Genomic DNA, 13,682 nt, shown 5'->3' on the forward strand with positions numbered 1-13,682 from the left:
AGACGGGGTTTCACCGTGTTAGCCAGGATGGTCTCGATCTCCTGACCTCATGATCCACCTGTCTCGGCCTCCCAAAGTGCTGGGATTACAGGCTTGAGCCACCGCGCCCGGCCTATTTTGTGAATTTTTAAGGAGTTTTCATTGTTGTGAATTTTTTGTGACTAAGAACCATTCTGCCACTCCCATGGAAGACTTCAGGTGACCTTTTTTCCACACTTGTAAAAATAACTTCCTTGATTTTAATATTTATATTAAGAATTTATGGCCGAGCATAGTAGCTCATGCCTGTAATCCCAGCACTTTGGGAGGCTGAGGCAGTCTGATCACGAGGTCAGGAGTTTGAGACCAGCCTGGCCAACATGGTGAAACCCCGTCTCTACTAAAAATACAAAAATAAGCTGGGTGTGGTGGTGCGTGCCTGTAATCTCAGCAACTCGGGAGGCTGAGGCAGGAGAATCACTTGAACCTGGGAGGTGGAAGTTTCAATGAGCCGAGATTGCACCATTGCACTTCAGCCTGGGCAATAGAGTGAGTGGGAGACTCCACCTCATAAAAAAAAAAGAAAGAAAGAAAGAATTTATGCTATTGGGGCCGGGCGTGGTGATTCATGCCTGTAACCCCAGCACTTTGGGAGGTCAAGGCGGGCGGATCATGGGGTCAGGAGAGCGAGACTATCCTGGCTAACACAGCGAAACCCCGTCTCTACTAAAAATACAAAAAATTAGCCGGGCGTAGTGGTGGGCACCTGTAGTCCCAGCTTACAGGCTGGCAGGCTGAGGCAGGAGAAAGGTGTGGGCCGAGATCATGCCACTGCACTCTAGCCTGGGCAAAAGAGCAAGACTCTGTCTCAAAAAAAAAAAAAAAAGAATTTATGCTATCGTAAAATGTTTAACCATCTAGGAATCATTTCTGAGTGTGCTTACTGTAGTCATGACAATAACTGGAGATCCACTGAGTAGTTTTGTTTCCGTAAGCTTGCAGTACAGCAGCTCCCTGGGGGAGTTAAGCCCACCCTCAGCTGTACTAATCAGGCTATTCTGGGGACCTGCAGAGGGATGGGGAAGAAAGAGCCTGAGAGATGGGTTGGGAGTGCTGGAGCTAGGAGGTGGAGAGCCTTGAGCATTTCTGGAAAGTAGGAAGAAGCACCCTGTTTGCATATCTGAATCTGCAACAGGGAGAGAAGGGTATGGCAAGGTCCAGGGAGTGGCAATCAGTCACTTCTGGGGTGTAGAGAAGTGTATGTTTAGAGCAACTTTTGTATCTTGGAAAAGGCAGTGGAAGCGTCTGTACTAGTCGGAGTAATCTGGAATGCAGATTGCCCCCCTCGCTGGATGCTTTGAAGAGTGAGTTCTCTTCTTCCCGCTAGTGTTAATTGCCTGTTGCAAAACAAGCTGAGGTGTAAGCATTGATGGATGGAATGTCTGTCTTTCTCATTTGTGCAAAACTACAATTTCAACCTCTTCCCTGCCAATATACACAATAAATGACATCGCATCGTGCCAGTGATTTGGGAGAGAAGAGGCTTGGTATTGATAAAGGTAGTTGATAAAGGAGAAGAAAGAGGCTTGATATTGATAAAGGTAGGTATTGAAATGGTAGTCACAGTACTGGCAACAGATTTCCAATCCTGCTTTGTGGGTTCGTGGTTCCGTTGCAAGGCCCAGCTGACTTTCCTAGGCTGAAATGTGAGCAGAAGTGTCATTTCTGGATGAAAGTTTAAGAGCCCACATGTGATCCTCTTTCCATGGCAACTAGTAAATTTTGAGAAGGTGACTGTTCAACCAGCCTGGGTCACCATGCTGGTATACTTAACTGGAACACTCAGTTAATCCATGAGGGACATGGAATGTGAGCAACTGATAAACCTTTGGGGTGAGAAGCCACTGAGCCAAACAGCCTGTCCTGTCTTGAAATCTTGTTTAAACTGTCATTGTATAAGGAAAATTAAGCAAAAGACTTTTTTTTTTTTTTTTTTTTGAGACGGAGTCTCCCTGTCACCGGGCTCGAGTGCAGTGGCACAATCTTGGCTCACTGCAGCCTCTACCCCTGGATTCAAGCGATTCTCCTGCCTCAGCCTCTTGAGTAGCTAGGCTACAAATGTGCGCCACCATGCCTAACTACTTTTTTTGTATTTTTAGTAGAGATGGGGTTTCACCATGTTGGCCAGGATGGTCTCCATCTCCTGACCTCATGATCCGCCTGCCTTGGCCTCCCAAAGTGCTGTAATTACAGGCATGAGCCACCTTGCCCAGCTGAGAAATAATTTTTAAAAACAGTAAGTCCTTTTACTGACGTACTTGTTCATCTGAAGTGGTTAATACAAACTCTCACGCAGTGGCTGTGTTTTATTACTTTTCAGTGTCCAGGACTTATTTCACAAACCTTTAAACAAGTTTACATTGTTGATAAAGGAAGTGCTCTGTTGCAAATTGTTTTAAGACACAGCTTATTTCTTTGTATTGAATGACAGGAAGAGATCTGTTGCTGGTAATAGAATATGCCTTAGATCTTACTTCCCCAGAACTGTCCTGGGCTCTTTGTTTAGTTCACTAGGTCTTTATCTCAGCCCCCTCATCACTGTATAGAAGAAATAACACCACACAGTACCTGAGCAAATAAAAGCATTTTTAGGTTCTAGTGATAGGCTTCGCGCACACGTGTGTTTTTGAGATGGAGTCTCACTCTATCACCCCAGCTGGAGTACAGTGGTGCAGTTTCGGTTCACTGCAACCTCTGCCTCCTGGGTTCAAACGGTTCTCCTGCCTTAGCCTCCTAAGTAGCTGGGACTATAGGTACATGCCATCACGCCCAGCTAATTTTTGTATTTTTCGTAGAGACAGGGTTTCGCCATATTTTGTTTGTTTTCTGAGACAGTCTTGCTCTGTCACCCAGGCTGGAGTGCAATGGCACAATCTTGGCTCACTGCAACCTCTGCCTTCTGGGTTCAAGCTATTCTGCCTCAGCTTCTCAAGTAGCTCAGATTATAGGTGCCAGCCACCACGCCTGGCTAATTTGTGTGTTTTTAGTAGAGGTGGGATTTCGCCATGTTGGCCAGGCAGATCTGAAACTCCTGACCTCAGGTGATTTGCCTCCCAAAGTGCTGAGACTACAGGTACCACCACACCCGTCCTAAAACACTTAATGGATGACCTCTTTAGCAAAATGAAGGTATCCACATATTTAGAGATAATTTGAGTCCTTGTGCATACAGGCACTGTACTACTGCTAGAGATGCTGTGAGCAGAACAAAGTTTGCAGAACAAGTGCTCATCAAACTAGCCCATGTGGTCCCTTCCACTTCCCAGGTCCTTTGCAGTTTGGTTGGTGCTGCGTGGCTAACTCACATCATGTGCTGTGTGCCCTCCTTGTCATTGTCTCTGTTTCATGGAGGTATTGGAAGCTGTGTGTTAAAGTGGCATAGTCAGAAGAGAGGAGGGATCCTGGATCTCTGTCATGGATAGAAGAAGAGCTCCCACCCCCAAAATCAAATTTTGTGTAAACAGATAAGTTGAGATTTGGGAGTTTTTTGTTTTGTTTTGCCAGTAGCCTAATATGAAATATCCTAATAAGGCAGTTGTGGCCCTTCATAAAACTGGTGACTGCTTTCCATAGGGGGCCTGGGCTAGTCTGGCCATGGAAAGCTCATTTGAATTGAGATCTGAATGGGAGAAAAGCTACCCTGCAGACAGAAGACATCCTGTGTTATAGCCTGAGGCAGGCAAAGGCAAGACATCCAACAGCTTTTCCTGGACATCACCATTAAGGACACTGGGTGGCCTACAGGGTGCATTCAACTTCCTGTGTTAGGTATAACTTTTACTTTCAGAAAAGTATATACGTGCAAGTCAGTAACATAACAATGTCAGTAACATTTACAGGAATAATGTTGGATTGCCTTAAAATATCAAAAACATTCTTCTACAATTTAATGCTTTAATAAACTGCGACACACTCACCTGATCATGACCTGCTGCGGTTGGAACCAGTCTCCAGCACAGGGCTTCTCAGCCTTTAATGCGCAAATGAATGAGAGGAGGGGGTTCTTGTTAAAATGCAGATTCTGATTCATGGGTCTGGAATAGGCACAAGACACTTTTATTTCTTGAGACTGGGTTACTCTGTTACCCAGGCTGGAGTGTAGTGGCGCTGTCTTGGCTCACTGCAACCTCCACTTCCCGGGTTTAAGTGATTCTCCTGTCTCAGCCTCCCAAGTACCTGGGACTACGGGTGTGCATCACCACACCCAGCTAATTTTTGTATTTTTATTAGAGACGGGCTTCACCGTGTTGGCCAGAATGGCCTTGATCTCCTGACCTCGTGATCAGCCCGCCTTGGCCTCCCAAAGTGTTGGGATTACAGGCGTGAGCCACCGTGCCCAGCCACTTAAAAAAAAAAATTTAAACTTGGTTCCATAGGCCAAAACCAGTAAGAGCAAATCCTGCAGGCCAAATGCATGTAGAGGAATTTTGATTTAACATTTGAAATAATTTACAACTGAAAATGACCATATGGAAGTGCAGACTGTATTAAGTAAGGGGGTGTAGCAAGGGTACTAGTAAAAGAACTCCAAACACCCTTTTACCCTGCTGGGGTTCAATAACCAGTCAAATCTAGCAAGTTAGTGATTGATAAACCATCACGCATGCAACGTTGAAAGGCCCAGTCCTTTCTTTAGTCTGATTTTTGAAGTATTCTAATAATAACAGCTATTATTCTATTAAGCCAGTAAGTCTTCAGTAAACATATTTCTGTTATGATGGGTGGCGTCAGGGAAGTGGTTGAGTTTGAGAGGACACATGTGATTTCAAAAGCATTGAATGTAGAACTTTTTGCTCGGAATCGCAGCCCCATTATCGTCTTTCACCACTGCATACTGCTGGGTGCCCTGTATGTCTCCCTTCAATCCCATTGTTATTCTCCCCATCGAGGCTTGTCAACTGCCTCCTTCCATCACACCCTAAAGACCATCTATGAGCTAAACTTTAGTCTTAATCTATTTCTCATGCCATCTCTTTTTTATGGAGATCTAATTTACATACCCTAAAATTCACCCTTTTAGAGGGTACAATTTAGTGGTTTTAAAAATACAGTGTTGGGGAGGGGCGCGGTGGCTCAGGCCTGTAATCCCAGCACTTTGGGAGGCCGAGACAGGCGGATCACGAGGTCAGGAGATCGAGACCATCCTGGCTAACACGGTGAAACCCCGTCTCTACCAAAAAATACAAAAAACTAGCCGGGCGAGGTGGCGGGCACCTGTAGTCCCAGCTCCTTGGAAGGCTGAGGCAGGAGAATGGCGTGAACCCGGGAGGTGGAGCTTGCAGTGAGCTGAGATCCGACCACTGCACTCCAGCCTGGGCGACAGAGCGAGACTCCATCTCAAAAGAAAAAAAAAAATACAATGTTGGCTGGGCTCATGCCTGTAATCCCAGCACTTTGGGAGGCCAAGGCAGGTGGATCACCTGAGTTCAAGAGTTTGAGACCAGCCTGGCCAACATGTTGAAACCCCAGTTCTACTAAAAATACACAAAAATTAGCCTGGTGTGGTGGCATGCACCTGTAGTCCCAGCTACTCAGGAGGCTAAGGCAGGATAATTGCTTGAACCCGGGAGACGGACGCTACAGCGAACCAAGATCACACCACTGCACTGCAGCCTAGATGATCGAATGAGACTTTGTCTCATAAAAAAACAAAAAACAGGCTGGACACGGTGCCTCGTTCCTGTAATCCCAGCACTTTGGGAGGCCGAGGTGGGTGGATCACCTGAGGTCAGGAGTTCGAGACCAACCTGACCGACATGGAGAAACCCCGTCTCTACTAACATATACAAAATTAGCCGGGTACATGCCTGTAATCCCAGCTACTTGGGAGGCTGAGGCAGGAGAATCGCTTGAACCCGGGAGGCGGAGGTTGCGGTGAGCAGAGATCACACCATTGCACTCCAGCCTGGCCAACAAGAGTGAAACTCTGAACCCCGTCTCAAAAACAAACGAACAAACAAAAAACCAGAAAGAGTATGCAGTACTCACCACTAACTCGAGAACATTTTCATCACCACCCCCCTATCACCCCAAAAACCACTATACCCATTGGCAGTCACTCCCCATTTCTGTTTCCCTAGCCCCTGGCAACCACTAACCCATGCTACTACTACATAGAGACAGGATTTCTGTCTATGGATTTGCCTGTTCTGGACACTTCATATAAATGGAATTGTATAATCTGGCTTTTTGTGACTGGTTTCTTTGACTTAGCATAATGTTTTCAAGTTTCATCTGTGCTGTAGCATTTATCCGTACTTCATTTCTTTCAATGGATGGACAGTGTTTTATTGCAGGGGTCCTCAACCCAGGCTGGAGTGCAGTGGCATGATCTTGGCTCACTGCAACCTCTGCCTCCTGGGTTCAAACAATTTTTGTGCCTCAGTCTCCTGAGTAGCTGGAATTACAGGCGCTGGAATTGTGTGTTTTTTTGGGGTTTTTTGTTTTTTTTTTTTTGATACAAAAATGTAAGCCGGGCACAGTGGCTCACGCCTGTAATCCCAGCATTTTGGGAGGCCAAGGCGGGTAGATCACCTGAGGTAGGGAGTTCGAGACCAGCCTGACCAACATGGAGAAACCCTGTCTCTACTAAAAATACAAAATTAGCTGGGTGTGGTGGCGCATGCCTATAATCCCAGCTACTTGGGAGGCTGAGGCAGAAAAATTGTTTGAACACGGGAGGCGAAGGTTGTGGTAGGCTAAGATCATGCCATTGCACTGTAGCCTGGGTAACAGGGGCAAAACTCCCATCTCAACGAAAAAAAAAAAAGTAAAATTACCAAAGACATTTTGGACTGAATATTAGATGATATTAGTGAATCACTATAAATTTCCTTGGATGTGATCATTGTATTTAGGAGAATATTCTTTAAACGTTTTTTTTTGTTTTAATTTTTTTGAGACAGGGTGTCAGTCTGTTGCCCAGGCTGGAGTGCAGTGGCATGATCTTGGCTCACTGCAACCTCTACCTCCTGGGTTCAAGCAATCCTCCTGCCTCTGCCTCCCAAGTAGCTGGGATTACAACCGTGGGCCACCATGCCCAGCTAAGAGGAGAATGCTCTTATTTGTAGGAAATGCATGTTAAACCTTTGGGGGGCTGAAGTGTGATATCTACTATATATCAAATATGGGAAAATTATAACAAAATTCAAATCTAGGTATGTGGGTGATGGGTAGACATTCATTGTTCTGTTCTATTATTTCAACTTTTCTCTGTGTTTGAAGTTTTTCATATAAAAAGGTAGGAGACGTCAGGTGCGGTGGCTCATGCCTATAATCCCAGCACTTTGGGAGGCTAAGGTGGGTGGATCACTTGAGGTCAGGAGTTTGAGACCCTGTCTGGTGAGCTCCTGGCAGAGTTCAGGTGAAACCCCGTCTCTACTAAAAATACAAAAATTAGCCAGGAATGGTGGTGGGCGCCTGTAATCCCAGCTACTCGGGAGGCTGAGGCAGGAGAATTACTTGAACTCAGGAGGTGGAGGCTGCAGTGAGCTGAGATTGCACCACCGCACTCCAGCCTGGGCAACAAAACAAGACTCCATCTCAAAAAAAAAATGTTAGGAGAGAAATATTATTTTTTCACATCTCACTAGCTATCTAGAATACAGTCAGGAAGGGAAAAGGCTTGGAAACTCTGCTGTCCATAGCAGCAGAAGGCACTGAGGGGCTGGGGAACTAGAAGGATGGTGTATATGTATGTATGGGCAGGGGTTGGGGGGATGCTGCATAAAAGCCAGGGAAATGAAAAAATCCAAAGATGAAGTGCTGGCTAATATAAGCCAAGTTGGCATTTTATTATAAATAGTGATCAAAGAGAATTAATGGTGGCCACCCAGGTTCCCAGCTCTTTCATCACAAGCTTCTTGTGTGACTACATAAAGAACCTCATTCTGCTGAAGAAGAACCTCATCTTAAATCACCTCATTCCAACAGCCTGAGAAGCATAGGAGTACATTGTGGTGCCAGAACCAGGTGCCCTGGTGCGACCTGCGATCCCAGCTACTGCTACCTAGAAGGCTGGAGGATTGGTTGAGTCCAGGAGTTTGAGACCAGCCTGGGCAACCTAGAAAGATCAATTTACTTTATTTATTTATTTATTTATTTATTTATTTATTTATTTAATTTGAGACAGGGTCTGGTTCAGTCACCCAGGCGGGAGTGCAGTTGTGGATCTTGGCTCATTGCAACCTCTGCCTCCCAGGCTAAAGCCATTCTCCAACCTCAGCCTTCCAATTAGCTAGGACCACAGACTCCCACAAACATGCCTGGCTAATTAAAAAATTTTTTCTGTAGAGATGGGGGTCTCCTCACTATATTGCCCAGGCTGATCTCCAACTCCTGAGCTCAAGCGATCCTCCCACCTCGGCCTCCCAAAGTGGGATGACTGGCATGAGCCACCGCGCCTAACCTGAGACCCTGTTACACACACCCACACACTCCAAAGAGTGCCAATGACACGCTGCTGCATGAGCCTGCGAGGAATGGGAGTACAGGGTGGCTGGATGCTCCAAGCTGCATGTTGTGAGGTTGTAGAAATAACTGATACTAGCGCTCGGCAGGCGACCCGCGGGCCAGGCGTCACAGGTGGCTTCTCCGGGCACGTTGCGCGCGGGTGTCGCTGCTGCCTGTGGGCCCCGGCCGAGCCTTCGTGCACCCCAGCTCAGGAGGGCCCTCCTGGACCCTGGAGTGGTCCCTCGTCGCGGAGAAGCCAGATGGGGCCCAGCGGCGGCTCGTTGGGGACGGGATCCAGCACTTTGAGAGGCGACTTCACGCTGGTGGGGATGAAAACGCTGCAGGCGCACAGCGGGAAAACCCTGCTACCCAAGGCCTGCCAAGGGTCCAGTGTGGTCCCGCGCCCCGGGACCACATGGGGAGACTTCAGCGCCCACATCAGCAGGAACTTCTTCCAGGCAAGAAACTCTGTGGAGGGGGCTCGGAGACGGATCCCGCTGTGGTTCCCGATCAGGGACCTGGTGAGCTGGGCACGGCGCCAGCACAGCTGCGGCCACCCAGCCTGAGGCCCAGGCCACCCTCCCAACTCCCTTGGTCAGCAAGAACCCAGGCCCACACCCATATCTGCCTCTCCCAAACCGCTTCCCTGTTCAGCTCTGCCCCGCCCCAGCCCAGAGGAGTTTGAGCCACCAACTTTAGTACCTGTAATCTCAGCTACGCGGAAGGCTGAGGCAGGAGGATCCCTTGAGTCCAAGAGTTCAAGATCAGCCTGGGCAATGCAGAGAGACTCCATCTCTAAAATATAATATTTTTTTTCATAGGCATGCACCACCCCACCTGGCTAATTTTTCTATTTTTAGTAGAGATGGGGTTTCACCATGTTGGCCAGACTGGTCTTGAACTCCTGACCTCAAGTGATCTACCTGCTGTGGCCTCCCAAAGTGCTGGGATTACAGATGTGAGCCTCTGCACCTGGCCCCTAGAATTTTTAAATGGAATAAGGTAGGAGTCTCTCCAAAGAGGGAGTTTTCTTTGAAGATTACATCTTGGTCAGTGGATTCATCAAGAAACGTAGGAGGGTTTCCTGTACTGAAGTTGTTTGAACTCTGCTCTTCACCCCAACCCTTCTCCAGGTCTTAGTAGGTCTGAGCTGGGTGGGCAGCTGTCACCTTACTCTTCTCACTTGCCTGGGGTTCATAATGGAGCCTGCTTTCCCCAGAGGCTTCACCCATGGCCAAGTCAGAAGAAGATAGTCCAGGGGCCCAGTGTGGTGGCTCACACCTGTAATCCCAGCACTTTGGGAGGCTGAGGCAGGAGGATTGCTTGAGCCCAGGAGTTTGAGACCAGCCTGGGCAGCATAGAAAGACCCCATCTATTTTTTTTTTTTTTTTGAGATGGAGTCTCGCTCAGTTGCCCAGGCTGGAGTGCAGGGGCTCGATTTCAGCTCACCACAACCTCTGCCTCCCAGGTTCAAGTGATTCGCCTGCCTCAGTCTCCCGAGTAGCTAGGACTACAGGCATGTGCCACCATACCCGGCTAATTTTTCTATTTTTAGTAGAGACGGGGTTTCCCTATGTTGGCCAGGCTGGTCTCTAACTCCTGACCTCGTGATCTGCCCGCCTCGGCCTCCCAAAGTGCTGGGATTATGGGCGTGAGCCACCACGCCCAGCCACAAGACCCCATCTTTACAAAAGATACAAAAAATGAGGTGGGTATGGTAGTGCAAGCCTGTAGTCTCAGCTAGCTATTCATGGGGCTGAGGTGGGAGGATCACTTGAGCCTGGGAGGTCAAGGCTACAGGGAGTTATCTATGATCATGTTACTGCTCTCCAGATTGGGTGGCAGAGTGAGACCATATGTCTTAAAAAAAAAAAGAAGGAAAAAAAAAAAAAGATAGTCCAGAGAACCCAAGGAGCACTGCCTCAGCCTTTTCTGTGGGCCAGGCAACCCGAGGCCTTTCCAGGATTGGTCATCATGAGTGACACACAGCATCCCTCCGACATCCAGTCAATTTCATATCCCTCTGTTCCTATGCCCTGGAAATTATGCTGCATTAACCATGTGTGATTTGATCTTGGAACCTGTTAGGAAATTATTCTAGAAATGGCGTTTGTCAGAACATGCTGGCACCAAGAAGCTGTAAAAGGTCCTTTCTGGGGTTGAAAGGCACAGGGCTTGGAATAGCGGCAGGAAGGGTTTTGCGAACCCTCTTTCTGAAGAGACACCACCCCAGAATTTCACATCCCCCACCATAACTCTTCCCTGGGCAGGCTAAGTGGCAGGCACCAGCCGCAGGGGCTCTGTGAGGTTGGGTGTAGGTAGTTCCGGGCTGTTTGCTCTGTGGATGGACAACGAAGTCCTTTACCATCGCTTCTTGTGAGGACAGTGCTTTGACATGTGCATTTTCAGATAATGTGAGTTTCTCAAGAATTTCTTTATGTCATCAAGCGTACTTGTGCCAACACATGGAATAGAGAAGGGCTTTATTCTCAAGGAACTAGTAGGCCACAGGGAAGATGCACCCCTTTCCACCTCTTCCCAGGTGGCAAGGCCTTAAATCCCAAACCAAGTGTCCAGACACTGAGCTTCAGTTCCCTGATGGCTGCTGAACAACATGACAATGATTCCCTATCACCTTTGTCTTGCTCTTATATCTTTTTTTTTTGAGATGGAGTCTTGCTCTGTCGCCTAGGCTGGAGTGCAGGGGCGCAATCTCGGCTCACTACAGCCTCTGCCTCCTGGGTTCCAGCGATTCTCCTGCCTCAGCCTCCTGGGTAGCTGGGATTACAGGCACATGCCACCACACCTGGCTAATTTTTTGTATTTTTAGTAGCGACGGGGTTTTGCTATGTTGGCCAGGCTGGTCTTGAACTCCTGACCTCAGGTGATCCTCCCACCTCAGCCTCCCAAAGTACTGGGATTACAGGCATGAGCCACCGCGCCAGGCCTGGTTTTATATTTTCAAAGCATTTTCACAGCCATTCCCTCTCTTGGTCCTCACAAGTGTTTAATTAAGCAACGGCATCATATGCTTGAGCAAAGGGAATTCACAGAGGTGTGTGACTTGCCCAAGGATACATAGTGCCCAAGCCTAGGGGTTTGAGTCTCACACCATCACCCTCTCCTTCTATCATGGGCCACGTTTGTCCAGGTGGGTTGCAGAGAGCTGTGGGCCCCTGCCTTGACTTGTTGACTAAGTGGGTGAGCCTGGGCACGTGCACACACACTGCCAAGTACCTGCACCCAAACACAGGAGGCCGCTATATTGGTGACAGACTTAGGAAGTTGGTTTTTCTGGTAGGTGTCCTGGTAGAGACAGTTGATTGAGTGAGGAAGGACCTGTGGATATGGCTGCGGTACCTCTCAGAACTTTAATGCAAATTCTTTTTGTTTATTTATTTGTTTGTTTGTTTGTTTGTTTGTTTTTGAGACAGAGTCTCACTCTGTCACCCAGGCTGGAGTGCAATGGTACAATCTCGGCTCACCACCCCCTCTGCCTCCCAGGTTCAAGTGATTCTCTTGCCTCAGCCTCCTGAGTAGCTGGGATTACAGGCATACGCCACCACACCTGGCTGATTTTTGTATTTTTAGTAAAGACGGGGTTTCACCATGTTGGTCAGGCTGGTCTCGAACTCCTGACCTCAGGTAACCTGGCCTAATGCAAATTCTTAACTGGACCGTGGAAGCCAGGGTTTGGCAGCTGGTCTCAGAACTTGCCCTTTGTGAACACAGTGAGGAGAGGAGGGTTCTGTAAGGAAGGGCAGACACTCCAGCAAAAACGAGGGACTCACATGACTCCTCCGGGCTGCGGCTTGTTTAGGGGAGCTGCTCGGGCGACTGGTGTCTTTGTGTGGAGCCCTCCCTCCACTCGGCACCAAGCAGCCATCTGCATCCCCTCAACACCTGTCTGGGAGGCCTGGAGTGGAGGACACCTATGCATAGAAAAACAATCTCCCAGTGGGGATGTCCACACTAGGATGATGGCTGTCCTAGCGGTGATCTCAGGCGTTCCCAGAAGGCCTCCTTCTCTCTAGATGCCTTTCTTTTCCTGTGATCCTGTGAGCTGAAGTCCTGGCTACAGTTCCAACCTTACAGCTTTATGTATAGGTTTGTGTCTTTGATTCCCATCAAAATACAGGTGTCTCAGGGAAGACATGTACTCCAGGCTGCCATTGGTCTCTGACCTGAGATCTCTTCCTGGGGGTGGAGGAGGAGGGAAAGAGGGTGAGGCTTGCTTTCAGCCGAGGCTGCATGGCTGCTGCTCAGAACGGGAGAGGGCTAGCCCCCATGGGAGGCACGGCAGGCCCTTCATCTTGATCGGTGCCCACCCTGTGCCGGCACTGGGACACACACTGAACAGATTGATGGATCCATTCCTCAAGAATAGACTAAACAACAAGGAAGGAAGACTCTGTCGCAAGACAAGAAATGTCTAAAAGGCACCTTAACTGAGAAAAATGAAGAGTGCTTCCTGATGGTGAAGGAGAACTGGGAGGAGGCTCATGCTCCGTAGGTGTCCTAGTTTTGTCCTTCTTCTCTGTGGCTGGCTTAGTTTATGGATGTATCCTGAAGGTCAGAATTTAAATTCTGGCTCCTACCTAAGGACTCCTTGGGAACCAAGAAATGTATAAAGGAGCAGGAGAATAACTTAAGGCCAAGGAGAAGACCAGTCCAGGGAAGGAGCCCAAAGACTGCCTTCCTCTCGCTGAAAGGCAGATGGGCTGTGATTGGGGCCCTGATACTCAGATGCTAAGAGTGGAGCAGGGAGCCGGGCGCGGTGGCTCATGCCTGTAATCCCAGCGCTTTCGTAGGCCAAATCAGGCGGATCACCTGAGGTTGGGAGTTAGGGACCAGCCTGACCAACATGGGAGAAACCCTGTCTCTACTAAAAATACAAAATTAGCTGGGTGTGGTGGTGCGTGCCTGTAATCCCAGCTACTCGGGAGGCTGAGGCAGGAGAATCACTTGAACCCAGGAGGCAGAGGTTGCAGGGAGCCAGATCGTGCCATTGCACACCAGCCTGGGCAACAAGAGCGAAACCCAATCTCAAAAAAAAAAAAAAAAAAAAAAAAAAAAAGGGCTAGGCGCAGTAGCTCACACCTGTAATCCCAGCACTTTGGGAGGCCGAGGGGGGCGGATCACGAGGTCAGATCGAGACCATCCTGGCTAACATGGTGAAACCCCGTCTCTAC

General features: G+C 48.4%; 1 protein-coding gene across 42 annotated transcripts in view; it reads right to left on the reverse strand.

Moving 5' to 3' along the window:
• Positions 1-13,682, reverse strand: part of NDUFB2 (NADH:ubiquinone oxidoreductase subunit B2) — a 1,166,996-nt gene that overhangs the window by 250,343 nt on the left and 902,971 nt on the right. The window lies entirely within an intron of this gene.

The sequence above is a fragment of the Macaca thibetana genome, chromosome 3 (assembly GCF_024542745.1).
Source record: "Macaca thibetana thibetana isolate TM-01 chromosome 3, ASM2454274v1, whole genome shotgun sequence".
Taxonomy (NCBI): Eukaryota; Metazoa; Chordata; class Mammalia; order Primates; family Cercopithecidae; genus Macaca; species Macaca thibetana.